The sequence below is a fragment of the Nannobrachium achirus genome (genome assembly GCF_963921795.1).
Source record: "Nannobrachium achirus genome assembly, chromosome: 9".
Lineage (NCBI taxonomy): Eukaryota > Metazoa > Chordata > Actinopteri > Myctophiformes > Myctophidae > Nannobrachium > Nannobrachium achirus.
The window spans coordinates 696,108-711,208 of NC_137818.1; positions in this window are offsets into that span (position 1 = coordinate 696,108).

Here is a 15,101-nt window from a genome sequence, read left to right on the forward strand (position 1 = left end):
TATATATATATATATATATATATATATATTCATAATATTATGTGTGGTTGTAAAAAGATATTTCAGACTGAATTAGATATGTTAGTTTGCTTATAGATCTGATATGTTTGATATTAATGTTTGATAATATCACAATTCAATTGAAATATTAACTACTAGTGATGCGCGGGCTGACCCGGTGCCCGCGACGCCCGCCAACCCGCCGCGGGTGGGTTAAGGTTTCAGACTCAATTGGCGGGCGGCGGGTGGGTTATCACCACTCTCATGTGTAAAAAATAAATAAGAATAATCACCTGCTCTTGTTTTGCCTTTTATTCTTAATAAGAGTAGGCCTATAATAATAAGAATACAAAGTTTTGAATACGAGCACGAGCGAGCGAGTTTTAAAATGCGCCAGAGAGGCTTGGAGCGCTCCTTGGTGCGAGGACCGTCCCAATTCCGCTCCTGTTGGGGCCGCGAACCACATTCACCAACATTTGCGCTCACACCATCAGACACACAACGTGAGCACAGCAGAGAAGAATGCACAAACAATTCAGCACGTGTCGCTGATCAGGATTTCACTTAAATGTCTCTGTCATCCACACAAGTCTGTTTGTGTCGGTTAAGTTATAACCAGCCAGTCAACGGATACGATTTGACACAACTTTCGCAAGTGAGACGGATTCTTTGACTGAATGAACCACGCTCGAGTCGCTCCCATCTCTCAAATCTGGTGATTAATCAATAACCAACAGGATTTAATATTGTACGTCTTTTGCTGTCTGTTTGAAGTGCGAGGCGCTGTATAAATATGATTGACATAAAACCTGAAACGCCATTCTTACCCCGACGATGCCCCAGAGAGAATGAACGTCTTTGAATGAATGTCTTTTAGGCTAAACCCCAATTTGAACAACACGTTTGTTTATTTAGCCCATGACAATATTGTGCTACTGTAGACCTTTCTGTAAAGTGACTTTGGGTCCTTAGAAGAGCTGTATATAAAGATGAACTATTGTGGAGATGATATACCATCTTTTCTTTAAATGTGGGTTGCGGGGCGGGCGGCTCCGTTGATTTGTACATTGTTCTGCGGGGCGTGCGGGCGGGTCTGCAGGGCGGGCGGGTTACGTTCCATGCGGGCTGGGCGACGCGGGCTATGAAAAAAGCTGACCCGCGCATCACTATTAACTACATTAAGCCTGCTGTTTTCAAAGGTCCAAATTGGTCGAAATGTGATTGAAACATTTTTCAATTTCCTTTTTTTATTCCAAAATAGCAAATTCTGCTAATTTAAGCCCACAATGCATTGCGTCACAATGTGTTGTGAGCTTGCAGATCAGCTATTTCCACTATTGATAAAGTATAAAATAGAGAAAGGCCCTTAGCTGAGAGAGAGATGAAGCAGGGACCCCCACAACCTGTTCATAGATTCCATATAGTTTCATTGTTTGACAGCACAATCATCAGTGTATTTTGGATTCATGTCAATTTGTGTTTTCAGATATTTAACCACTTGAACCGTAAATACTTAATAAACTTGACCTTTCACTCTGTACTTAGTCTGCTCTTTTTCCCCTCTAAACCAAACCTCTTTGCCGAAAATAGCCGATCTACAAGCTCACAACGCCTTGTGCTGCGAGGCGTTGTGAACATGGTGGTTGTTGTGACATTAATATGAAATGGATTTAATAATATGTTTTCATGATACATTTATATTTAATGAAACATTTACTGTAATAAACACACTTCACATGTACTGTATTTATGGTGGTTTGCTTGATTGTGCAATTTTTCTTTTGACGACTAAAACTATGACGAAAAATATTTTGTCGACTACCTTTTTTCACGGACGAAACCTACACAAAAATTAAATAAAAGCTAAGCTATGAAAGCTATGACAAAATATAGTATCGATTTTGTCAACAAACTGGACTAAAATGTCAGGGAGGGACTACCGGAGAAGAGATCCAGTAGAACTAAGACTAGCGGAGAAGAGATTCCGTAGAACTAAGACTAGTGGAGAAGAGATCCCGTAGAACTAAGACTAGTGGAGAAGAGATCCAGTAGAACTAAGACTAGCGGAGAAGAGATCCAGTAGAACTAAGACTAGTGGAGAAGAGATCCAGTAGAACTAAGACTAGTGGAGAAGAGATCCAGTAGAACTAAGACTAGTGGAGAAGAGATCCAGTAGAACTAAGACTAGTGGAGAAGAGATCCAGTAGAACTAAGACTAGCGGAGAAGAGATCCAGTAGAACTAAAACTAGCGGAGAAGAGATCCAGTAGAACTAAGACTAGTGGAGAAGAGATCCAGTAGAACTAAGACTAGCGGAGAAGAGATCCAGTAGAACTAAGACTAGCGGAGAAGAGATCCAGTAGAACTAAGACTAGCGGAGAAGAGATCCAGTAGAACTAAGACTAGTGGAGAAGAGATCCAGTAGAACTAAGACTAGCGGAGAAGAGATCCAGTAGAACTAAGACTAGAGGAGAAGAGATCCAGTAGAACTAAGACTAGCGGAGAAGAGATCAGTGGCGCCGGCAGTGGTAAAATAGTGAGGGGACGGTGATGTGGGCGTGGCCAGGTGGTGACGTCATAACCGTAACCAAACGTACACCTCGGACTTTAGTATAACTATCACAACAATCACTAGCACAATGTGTTGTTAGATGACAATTGTTAGTAGCTCTGGATTAAGAATTGAATTCAACTTTTTCACAATACATAGGCCTAACTTGTTTTATCCTGCTTTTCTTATTTCAATATTAATTATTATGCCCTACAATGTTGTAGGCCTATGCCTTGTTATGCCTTCTGTAATCTTGGCATGAATGAGGGCTCTGCTGCGCTCAATGTATTTTCGAGAAAATACATTAAGTTTAAATGTGAATAAAGTAAGGGAAATTCCAGCTACTGTATAGTGAAAGTTAGAACGAACTGCTTTTACATCGTAGTCGACTGAGTGAGGAGAGAGAGAGTGACCGAGCCGACGCTGCAGCCCGGCCGTCAGTGAAGAAAAAAGAAAAGTAGACCTACTCACATGTTTTACTTAAGTAAGTAAAAGTAGAAATACTCTGTTAGAAGTCCCATGTCCAAAATAGGCCTACTTGCATAATGACGTTTTGGTATCAAAATGTAGCTACTGTATAAATAAAACATAATCATTTGCAGAACGTCCCATTTCACAGGTTTTAAAAAATGTACCATAGATACAAATATTTTAGCAGATCTTGTATTTTCATTTCTAATGGTCTAAATATATAGACTGAACTGGTTAATGTATGCCTTTATAATAATCGAAATCTGCAAAGTAACTTAACTGTTTTTAAATATTTGTAGTGGAGTAAAAGTAGCCTACTATATTTGCCTCTGAGAAAGCCTAAAAATTGTACTACAGTAGGCTACTTGAGTATAATGTAGGCTAATTTGTTACTTTAGGCTACCATGCACTGCAGCCTGGCCGTCATCAGAAGTTCAGAACCGGTTGAACATGTAAGCAGACAGACTTGTGTATTGGAAGCAATTAGCATGAGTGACTGGGGGTCGCACTGGGCGGGGCTACTGCCCTCGCGCCGGTCGAGGAGAAAACATACAGAAAAAAAAGAAAAAAAAAGCTGATAGCCTAAAAGTGGGGTGGCAGTCCAGCCCAAACAGTCCATGGTCCGGCGCCTATGGAAGAGATCCAGAAAAACTAAGACTAGCGGAGAAGAGATCCAGTAGAACTAAGACTAGAGGAGAAGAGATCCAGTAGAACTAAGACTAGCGGAGAAGGGATCCAGTAGAACTAAGACTAGTGGAGAAGAGATCCAGTAGAACTAAAATACAAGTCATTATATGCTTGGATCGGGTTCTACATCTGTTAAGGAATATAAAAGAAAACATATCACAGGTATTTTTCCAATCACTTGCCTTTCGATGTGCACAGTACATAATTAAATAATAATAATAACAGTAAATAATAATCGTTTCTGTCTCCGAAGTATCGCGATATCAGGAAACGGTGGATAGTCTCGCGATACTTGGCACGTTTAGAAACATACTTTGTGCTCTTTAGATACTGCTATAAAATGACACACATCGAAAATCAACTCGGCAGAAAAAGAATTGTGACATGCCTTCTTTAATTTTCCTGAGCTGAGTACAGTAAGTTATAAAGTACAGTATGTACAGTAAGTACAGTATGTTATAAAGCTGAGTACAGTATGTTATAAAGCTGAGTACAGTATGTTATAAAGCTGAGTACAGTATGTTATAAAGCTGAGTACAGTAAGTTATAAAGTACAGTATGTACAGTAAGTACAGTATGTTATAAAGGTCTCAATTGTTCAGAAATAGTGTTTGTTAATGAGCTGCTCCCAGACTGCTCCAGTGCAATCTGCCGAACCTCCGAGTGCAGTTTGGCAGCCACGGTGCGACCGATCTGCCCACGGTGCGACCAATCTGCCCACGGTGAGACCGATCTGCCCACGGTGCGACCGATCTGCCCACGGTGAGACCGATCTGCCCACGGTGAGACCGATCTGCCCACGGTGAGACCGATCTGCCCACGGTGAGACCGATCTGCCCACAGTGAGACCAATCTGCCCACAGTGAGACCAATCTGCCCACAGTGAGACCGATCTGCCCACGGTGAGACCGATCTGCCCACGGTGAGACCGATCTGCCGGTTAGAATTTGCGAGATAGCGAAAGGGGCGTGGGTGTCTTTACCTCCTATTTACCTTGACGCAAACAAAGAAGTGTTGATCAAATAGAATCCATATTTGGTCACTGTATTGTCCATTTCTCGCTTCTAATGTTTTCAAAAACCTTCTTGAGGGCAACGTTTAGTTGTAAATGACGCTGTGTATTTGTTTACATGGCTGACATGTTGGATACAGCATAAATTCACACAATGCATCCAGAGTGCAGCAGGTGTTCTGAGCCTTTGATTAGGCAGCGTTCCGTTATAGTGCGGAGCGGGCTAACATGTCATTAGGTCAAACACCCTTTGGATCGACCACCTAACCTTAACCCTAACCTCAGTAAAACTATGTCTAACCCTAAACCTAACCTCAGTAACCGTGACGCGGGTGATTATCTAACCTGCGGACGCTGTTCGACCCAACGGGAGTTCGACCAATGGGGCAGTCCCGTTATCCAGAAATATCAGAACTCTGATTTCAGCGATTGACCAATCAGAATCAAGCATTCAAACCAGCTGTGCAATAAAGCATGCTAACTATCCAATAATAGAAAGGTGACATTTCTTTCATCCATGATGTCACTGGTGGATGTTTCGCACACACACACACGCACGCACGCACGCACGCACGCACGCACGCACGCACGCACACACACACACACACACACACACACACACAGAGTCGGGGTTTATTAAAAGGCCTTTATTTCCTATCAGTTTCTTACAGAACTTGGTAACACATAATTAATGATGAATTGGTATTAAGTTATTTGGTTCCCTTGATGGTTGTTTTTGCCCCCCCGCCTGTAGCGGTGCTTTGCGCCCACAGGGGGGCAGTAGAGTACAGGAAGATGGTTGAAGACGGGTTGAAAAGCATGCGATTCACATCAGAGGCACGACCAACGGACAGGACGTTTTCTACACACGCAAAAAACCACGACACGAAGACAGACGTTTAAAAAACAGGGCTTTTAGAGGACGCAGCGCCCACGTGTCCCCACGCGTCCCCACGCGTCCCCTCCTGGAAGCTTCCAAAGACGAGGAGGAGGAAGAGAAACAAAGTCTTTACAGAGATTTTTGCTTTGTCGTATAAATTAACGACGCGGCACAAATTAAGAATGATTTAGACCTTGTCGCGCAACGGGCGCCGCCCGCGGGGCCGGAAACAGCCGACCTGTAAGCCCGTCGTGAGCTTATAGATCGGATATTTCCGGATCGCGGGAACAGTCGCGGGGACGGTGCACGAATGAGGCTTCTATACGACCGCATGGAGGATGGGATCATTTGAATACGACCGCATGGAGGATGGGATCATTTGAATACGACCGCATGGAGGATGGGATCGGGAGAAGAAGTGTAGCTCTGTGAAGTCCTGCGTGTTTGGCAGTTTTGAAACACTTATGATGAATAAACATGGAACACATGAAGGATGCATTCTAACCAGCACAACGACAGCAACAATAAATGAACTTTAAAGGGTAATTATGTCCATGTTGTGAACATGAACATTCTACCAGCACATCCACAGAAACACACGCTCATCCACAGAGTTTTACAAATCATGGAAACAAAAAAACAAACAACAACTAAAAGACAAGATTGAGAAAAGAAAAGAAAAGCTCTAAAACTGTAGAATTCTCATTGTTTATTTGACTTTGACCAAACCAAATGGACCTTTGCAGTTAAACCCTGCATAATGCATCCCTGCCCCTTCCTTAATTAGTGTGCACTGAGAATTATACAGGATTAAATTACAATTAAAAATTAGACATATGCAGTATTAAAGCAAATTAAAATAGAATTATACAGTATTAAAACCAGTTCTCTAATGCAGTCCTAACGACACCATTAAAGAACTAAACACGTCTATCTGTGTGGAGTTTGCATGTTCTCCCGGTGTCCCCTAGAGTAGGTACCCTCAGAAAGAAAACATGCAGTAATCCTGGTCTCTATACTGCCTCCCCCTGGCCAGCCGGGGCGCCTGATGGAGGGGAAAAGAACTGGTTGGAATAACGTGTTCCTTCCACGCGCTACGTCCAACCAAGTGAACTCCCCCCTGTCAGGTGATAAGAAGCGGCTTGGACTCCTCATGCATAGAAGGAAGCATGAGGTCAGTCCGTTGCTCTGCCCAGGTTGGCAGAGGGAGTGTAGCGCCCTCCCCAGGTTGGCAGAGGGAGAGCAGAGCCCAGGATTACATTAGATAATTGATACGGGTGAAAAAATATATATTTGTCAATAAAACATTGACAAACAGCTGAGAAGACATTTAAAACATTTAGACATGGTGGTATAACTGTACTATGGGTTAGGGTTAGGGTTAACCCTAACCCTAACCCATGGTGGTATAACTGTACTATGGATGTTTTCCCTTTTTAAATCCTGTTATTGGTTAGAAAACTACAGAAAACTACAGAAAACTACAGGAAACTACAGAAAACTACAGGAAACTACAGAAATGCATCATAAACTGCTGTTGTTCTGCACCAGGGATGTCATTCCTGAAAGAAACCAGAGGGTGGCAGCACTGAGACAAGGGATGTAAGAATTACATTTAAAACGGTGACCGCTTTGAGCTTTTAAGAAACTCAAGATTTAAAAGAAAGATAAAAAGTTATTCTTTAAGCCTTTAAGAGATTTAATAAATAAACATGAAAGTGGAGAATAATGATGCATTAAAGAACTGAGATTGAGGTTATAAATGCAGACACTAGGGGGCGCTCTGTGCACACCGCCTCCAAATAGATGATGTTTGTTTGTGCATAATGATGTTATTACATCTACTGTACATCTACTGTACATCTACTGTACATCTACTGTACACATAACTACTAGAACATGTATAGATATAATCTATATGTCTAGATTTAATCTATATAAATGTATAGATATAATCTATGTAGATTTAATATATATAAATGTATATATATATAATCTACATGTATAGATTTAATCTATATGTATAGATTTAATCTATATAAATGTATAGATATAATCCCCGCTTATTTGGACTGATAATTCACATAATGTACATTAATAGATTAATTAACTGATAATTCACATAATGTACATTAATAGATGAATTAACTGATAATTCACATAATGTACATTAATAGATGAATTAACTGATAATTCATATAATGTACATTAATAGATGAATTAACTGATTCTGATTCTTCGGAGTGAAAAATGGTCGCACGACGTGGTATAAAATAATGAAGCTTTTTTATTGCACCGTATTGACTAAAGGGCAACGCTTTGATCTGCTTTACACACTGCACACATGCACACGCACACACACACACACACACACACACACACACACACACACACACACACACACACACACACACACACACACACACACACACACACACACAGAGTTGTCATAGAAGTGGTCAGTGTGTGATTGTGGCTGACCGGTGAGCTGGGCAGTGAAAACACTATTAAATGTAATCAATCTATGCTGTGCTATTCATTAATTAATACCGTTGGTTAATCATCTATTGATTAATTAATACCGTTGGTTAATCATCTTTCATCAGGATGCATCAGGGAATGACATTGGCTGTTTGTTATAAAAAAATAATAATAATAAATAAATGTTTGCTTTGACGTGGTGTCAAGAAAACACCTTCATCTGCGATGTTTCTTAAACACATGTTCATAGCATGTTGTAGACATGTAGAAATATTACTCCTTAAAGGAGTAGTTCACCCCCAAAATGTTTTTTTTTCTTTCTATTGATTACTCACACCATGGAGACTAGAGTTCAATTATATACATACATACATACATACATACATACATACATACATACATACATACATACATACATACATACATACATACATACATACATACATACATACATACATACATACATATATATATATATATATATATATATATATATATATATATATAGCCAAAAAAAATATTATAGTAAATTTACCCCCATTGATTCTGGATGGGGACCCATGCAGATGGGGACCCATGCAGATGCATTTGGGTCCCCATTGGGGTTCTGGATGGGACCCATGCAGATGCATTTGGGTCCCCATTGGGGTTCTGGATGGGGACCCATGCAGATGCATTTGGGTCCCCATTGGGGTAAAATTACTTATATTAATCAATAGGAAGAAAAAAAAGGTTATTTTGGGGAACTACTCCTTTAAATGTCAATAAAAATAGTATGTACTCTAAACAAACAGTATGTACTCTAAACAAACAGTATGTACTCTAAACAAACAGTATGTACTCTAAACAAACAGTATGTACTCTAAACTCTAAACAAACAATGAAATATCAAATAAATAAGTATTGTCAGGCGCTCACTATAATATATAATCTATGAAGAGTCCCCAGGAATTCTTTTTTTCACCACTAGGGGGAGGGTTCCCATATGAACCCTTTTGGCTCCCACAGATTCAAACATAAATGCTGGCTGGTGATTGGGCAGTATAATCATGGCATTATGGATACTGGCAGTATATTTTTTATTAACACATTGGAATGTTTTAATGAAGTAGATTAATTATCCAGTGTTTCTCTTGGTCTGAGTCAACCAGGGTTTAACTTTATCATTGAATGATGAACCATCATCAGTGATTCAATTATAACATTGCAGGTTGACTGTTGGCAGATACAGTAGAATCTACAGTAGAATCTACGCTTGTTGCTATCACTGGAGTTGTGGCAGTTTTAAAGTTTAGCTGTGCTGACATGACTTGTTACAAATCATAGTTCTATGGGAGGAGCCAGGCCGTCTATGGGAGGAGCCAGGCCATCACAACATAGTTCTATGGGAGGAGCCATGCCGTCACAACATAGTTCTATGGGAGGAGCCAGGCCGTCTATGGGAGGAGCCAGGCCGTCACAACATAGTTCTATGGGAGGAGCCAGGCCGTCTATGGGAGGAGCCAGGCCATAACAACATAGTTCTATGGGAGGAGCCATGCCGTCACAACATAGTTCTATGGGAGGAGCCAGGCCGTCACAACATGGGTCCTTCTTAAGTTTCTCCACACCTTCATGTGTCTGTTAGAACTCAACGTTACCTAACGAACAACATTATATTGGTGCTAAAAACTAAAAACCAATAAAAGAGAATCCTTTAGATCAATACGGCCTCAGTCAAACATAAAGCCTTAATGATTAGCTTCTACTATGGTACGGTCAAAGAGAAACCTGAAAGCAGAGCCAGTCAGATTCTCTCATTGCACTCAGCCCAAGATGCACAGTTAAAACCAGGAGGATTGTGAAGTGTAAAAACGTATGTTTACACTTCCACAGTTCTGACGAAAAGAAATTCTGTGCGGAAAATCTACTCTCATATAATCATTAGTACTTTTTTTCTTTTTTTAGAACTTTCTTGTGAGATTATATCTATTGATTCATTAACTATAATATCAAAACGAGGCATAGACACGACACGATAGTCACAACAACACCGTTAAAACTCAGCGACCTCGAAGGACATCCACAGCTTTTCAAAGTAGAAAAAACACATTCACTCAGTTAATAAAAGAAAAACACATTCACTCAGTTAATAAAAGAAAAAAGACACATTCACTCAGTTAATAAAAGAAAAACACATTCACTCATCAGTTAATAAAAGAATAAAACACATTCACTCAGTTAATAAAAGAAAAACACATTCACTCATCAGTTACTAAAAGTCCTCAGAGCTCACATTTACAGTAGAATGCATTCCATTTTGCCCTCGTTGAGCTGAATTCCTAACCCGCTGCGTCAGAACGTTGCTTGACAAAAGAACAGATCTACAAGCTGTAGGATTAATCGTAGTGTCTGCTTGTTGATTGAGGATTAACTGAACTAAGCTTGTTAGTTTAGCGTTAGCTTGTTGATCTGTTATCTTTCGGCGAGTGACGTTGTTGCCGCACTACGACATCTAAATGTAAAACCTCTGAACGGAATGTTGAAGAGAAAACACACTGGCCTAGGAAATGAAGACGTGTTCTTTGATTTATTTTTTATATATATCTATATATATATCTATATATATTTATAATATCGACTCTAGCTACTCAGCTGAGCTCTAAAGAGTTAGTGCTTGAGTTTTATGGCTTTAAGTTGTATCGTATTCGTCTATCCGTAAATACACATAAAACACATTTCATAAAACACAGTAAAATAGACAAGGGTCGTAAAAATTACACCCACTCAGAATGAAACTCCAAGCAAAGTAAAAGAAATGAATTAATCTGGGATTACAGACGGGGATTTCCAAGCCACTTGTGTGCGGAGGTTGAGACGTTTAATCTCTGCTTTGTTCTGGAACTTCTGACCTCAAAGGTTCTGCTTTCAGAGGTGAGATGCATTAAAGGTACATCTTCAGTTCAGACACAGTACTCATTATTACTATTGTTATTAATATTATAGTTATTTATTATCGTGGTACATAGCAGGCTGTACCTGTTAATATTATAGTTATTTATTATCGTGGTACATAGCAGGCTGTACCTGTCAGGACAGTTTATCATGGTACATAGCAGGCTGTACCTGTTATTTCCATGTCAGGACAGTTTTTACACGGCTGTGGACTTGGAGGCCGACCAACTCCCCAAAACATAAAAAGAAAGGCAATTCAAAATACATGAAAAAACATAACAAAATCAATCAATCAATTGATTATTCTCTGAAAAATAATCATAATAATCGTAGTCATGATAATATAAAAATACAAATTCAAATAAATCAATCAATTAAAAAAGAACTAGTATATACCTTGTAAAGACACGTTGAGCTTGAGATAAGCCTTAAATAAATAAAAACACACTTTTGAACTGAAAGGTAAATATATTGCTCCATAAACATCAACAGCTTGGACCACAGGGAGTTTAGCTAGCTAGCATGCGGCTACAGGTTCATCCTACACACGGTTACTCAACGTGACAACACATCTTTGTTTTAAGAAGTTTTCAGGCGTGGAGAAAAGGTTGTTATTATTAGTAATAGAATATTCTAATATAGCAGGACATTCTCTCCAAATGACACTCATGGAAAATCATCACACATTTTGATTCATTTAGAAAATATACAGTGCATCTTTTTTTTTTCCCCCGTCGTTTGTTGTGTTGTTATTAAAATGACAAATGACACCCATTTATACGTACCACAAGATATCTTTGCTTTAGTCTCTAAAACATGCTCTTATGTACAAGATCTTTGTATAAACATGCAGTATTAACATGTATGAGCTATGTATATATGTATACATATGTACCATATGTATGTATATATGTATACACACATCCATATGTATGTATATATGTATACATATATCCATATGTATGTACATATGTGAAACGACACACCAGTGGGTTTGCTTTGATTGCTTGCATTTTGTCTTTGCTTTAGTGTTGCTTTGTCAACAGAGAAGAAAGAAATTATACAAAACATTGAACATGAATTCTACTGGACAGAATACATAAAAATAAAAACTAAATGACTCGATACCCAACATTCATTAATTTCCCAAAGTTGTCTAAAAGTAGTGAAAACGTCCAAATGTTTGACTACGCAAGCATGTTCGTTGACGTTGCATTTTCTTGCTCATAATCAAGTTGTGTTTTTTTTGTTGTAAATTCTGTGTCTTAACCGACTGTAAAATGTTAATAAACACTTGCTCACTTATAAATTGCAATCTTAAATCTAGCAAATCAGTTCAGGTATTAAAGATTTGGCCCCAAGAACAAAGACTTTTGATCCAATCACTGGCTGTAGTTTGGAGCTCGTCGCCGTGTGGCCTGAAATCTGCCCTCCAACAGCGAGTCAGATCTCCGCTAAAACAACCGAATGTCACAACATTAAAAACAACCGAATGTCACGACGTTGCATCACAAAAACCACGCACCTCAAATCACCACAGAACGGAGCGAGTAGTGCAATTAAGGGTGATCTGTACGCAGCTGCCAGCCGCCGCCGTCGGCAAACCAAAAAGAGGTGTTCGGTGCAAAGACGCGGCCGCGCAGCCAAGCACACATCAGGCATTTAAGATTCAGCAGTTTGGTTTCTGTGTGTCAAAAATACACACTGATTGATGCATCCTAACACACCTCATCCTGGCAATCACATGAGAAAACCTTAAATTAAAGCAATAACCAAATCAAATCACACACAAACACAAACAAACAAAAATGCTTCCCTCTCGTTGTTTTGTTGTTAACCAGCGATATTTTAAACATTAAAGCTCTGGCTTTGGAGAGTAGCAAAATCTGTCAACGTAAAGTGCTTGAGGAATAAAAATGAAAATAAATAAATAAACAATCAAACAGAAATGCAGTAAACAATGGAATAAATAAATGAAGACATCAACACTGCTAACCGGAAGGCGTCCCTGGTAAAAGTGGTACAAGTTGAACATTGCTTATATTTTGTTAACGTTGGAAGGCTTGTCTCCTTTATGACTGATGTGTAGATTATAGGGATGTCTGCTGTGGGTCTAGAGATCGGTGCAGATCTAAAGACCCATCCGGTGGGTCCACGGCTGATGGCAGTGCAGACCTACGTACTGATGGAGAGGTGTTGAGAAGGTGGCCAGCAGGTGGCGCTAGATCTGTAGATGGCAGGCTGTACACACACACACAACACCGTATGAACGTCATGTCATTGGTCTCGTCATGGGCGGCGTGACGTCACCTTGGAGGCGTGACGTCACCTTGGAGGTGTCACGTCACCGTGGAGGTGTGACGTCACCGTGGAGGTGTGACGTCACCTTGGAGGTGTGACGTCACCGTGGAGGCGTGACGGTCACCGTGGAGGCGTGACGGTCACCAAGTCCCCACAGAGTCTCTTTCAATGACAAGCGGCCGCTCGCTTTCAAAACCACTGAACGATTTATCCTGGTTAGCGCAGCGCGGCGTCACGCACTGAGAATAGCTTTAGTAACACAGCCTAGTTTTTTGTGCGGTGCCAAAAAAAAACAGCCGTTCGGCGAGTTCACAAAGCCTTGAGCTTTCTGAGCTGACGGAATCGGCTGTTTTCAGTTTGCGACGCCAACTCTGCAACAATGTATACCAAGGATACATATATACCAATGTATACCAAGTATACATACCAATGTATACCAAGTATACATATATACCAATGTATACCAAGTATACATAGATACCAATGTATACCAAGTATACATATATACCAATGTATACCAAGTATACATAGATACCAATGTATACCAAGTATACATATATACCAATGTATACCAAGTATACATAGATACCAATGTATACCAAGTATACATATATACCAATGTATACCAAGTATACATAGATACCAATGTATACCAAGTATACACCAATGTATACCAACTCTGCAACAATGTGTACCAAGCCCTTAACAGTCAATGCTTCTCATGGATACAAACTAAAACCACCAACGAGTCACGAGCCTCGAGGGAACAACGCTGGAAGAAGCAAACGGTTGAGGTTTCAATTCAAACTTTTTCTCTTTCTAATCAAGCAAAGCGAAGGTTTCTGTATTTTATTTTTGAATTAAAAAAAGGCGTTTAAAATGGAGTTAACAGTTTCTTTTCTCTCTCAGATCTCCTGAGACTTTATGGATAGAAGTTTTAACCGATTGTAAAAAGGCAGTGAGTTTGTGGACCAATGGATACGCGACTATCTCTCCTCGCTCGCCCACTTCTAGGAATGTTCTTCAAACTAACCGGACCGCTCCCCAAGCCCCTCCCCCCCCCCCCGCCTCGTCCAGCCACGCCCAGAACAGCAGATCTACAAGCTCGCGGCGCGCTAGCGGACGCCACTCGCCGTGAGCTTGTAGGTCTGTTGTTCTCTCGGCCGTTCTCTCGTCGGCGGCGGGGCGTCAGCGAGGCTTGGTGTGGGCGGGGCTTAAAGGAGACTGATTGGCAGGTGAAAAGCGGTGCTCATGGGCGACGCCTACGGAATGGAACCTGCTTGTGTTTTTCTCTATCGGACGGCAGTACAAAGCATTTAGGAAGGATTTAAGCGTTTTTATCTTTTCTTTTATAAGGAAGCAAACTGACTAATAAAGGGAAAACTGGGGTTTTAAAGGTAACAATTGATGAGGTTATGAAGGATTCTGTGTCGTATCATAACCGTATCATAATTAATGAGGTTATTATCATAACCGTATCATAATTAATGAGGTTATTATCATAACCGTATCATAATTAATGATGTTATTATCATAACCGTATCATAATTAATGACGTTATTATCATAACCGTATCATAATTAATGACGTTATTATCATAACCGTATCATAATTTCCATTAACGACTTGTTCTCATGGAACCTCAACCCCGATATAAAAATATATCTAAAGAAAAAAATCAACTGAGTATTTTTCTGTCCATTCTGATCTCTCTGTTCCTTTGCTGTCTTTTATTTTTTTATTCTTCTTTTTTTTAATGACGTGATTCGGCGTAAACCTCGGGAA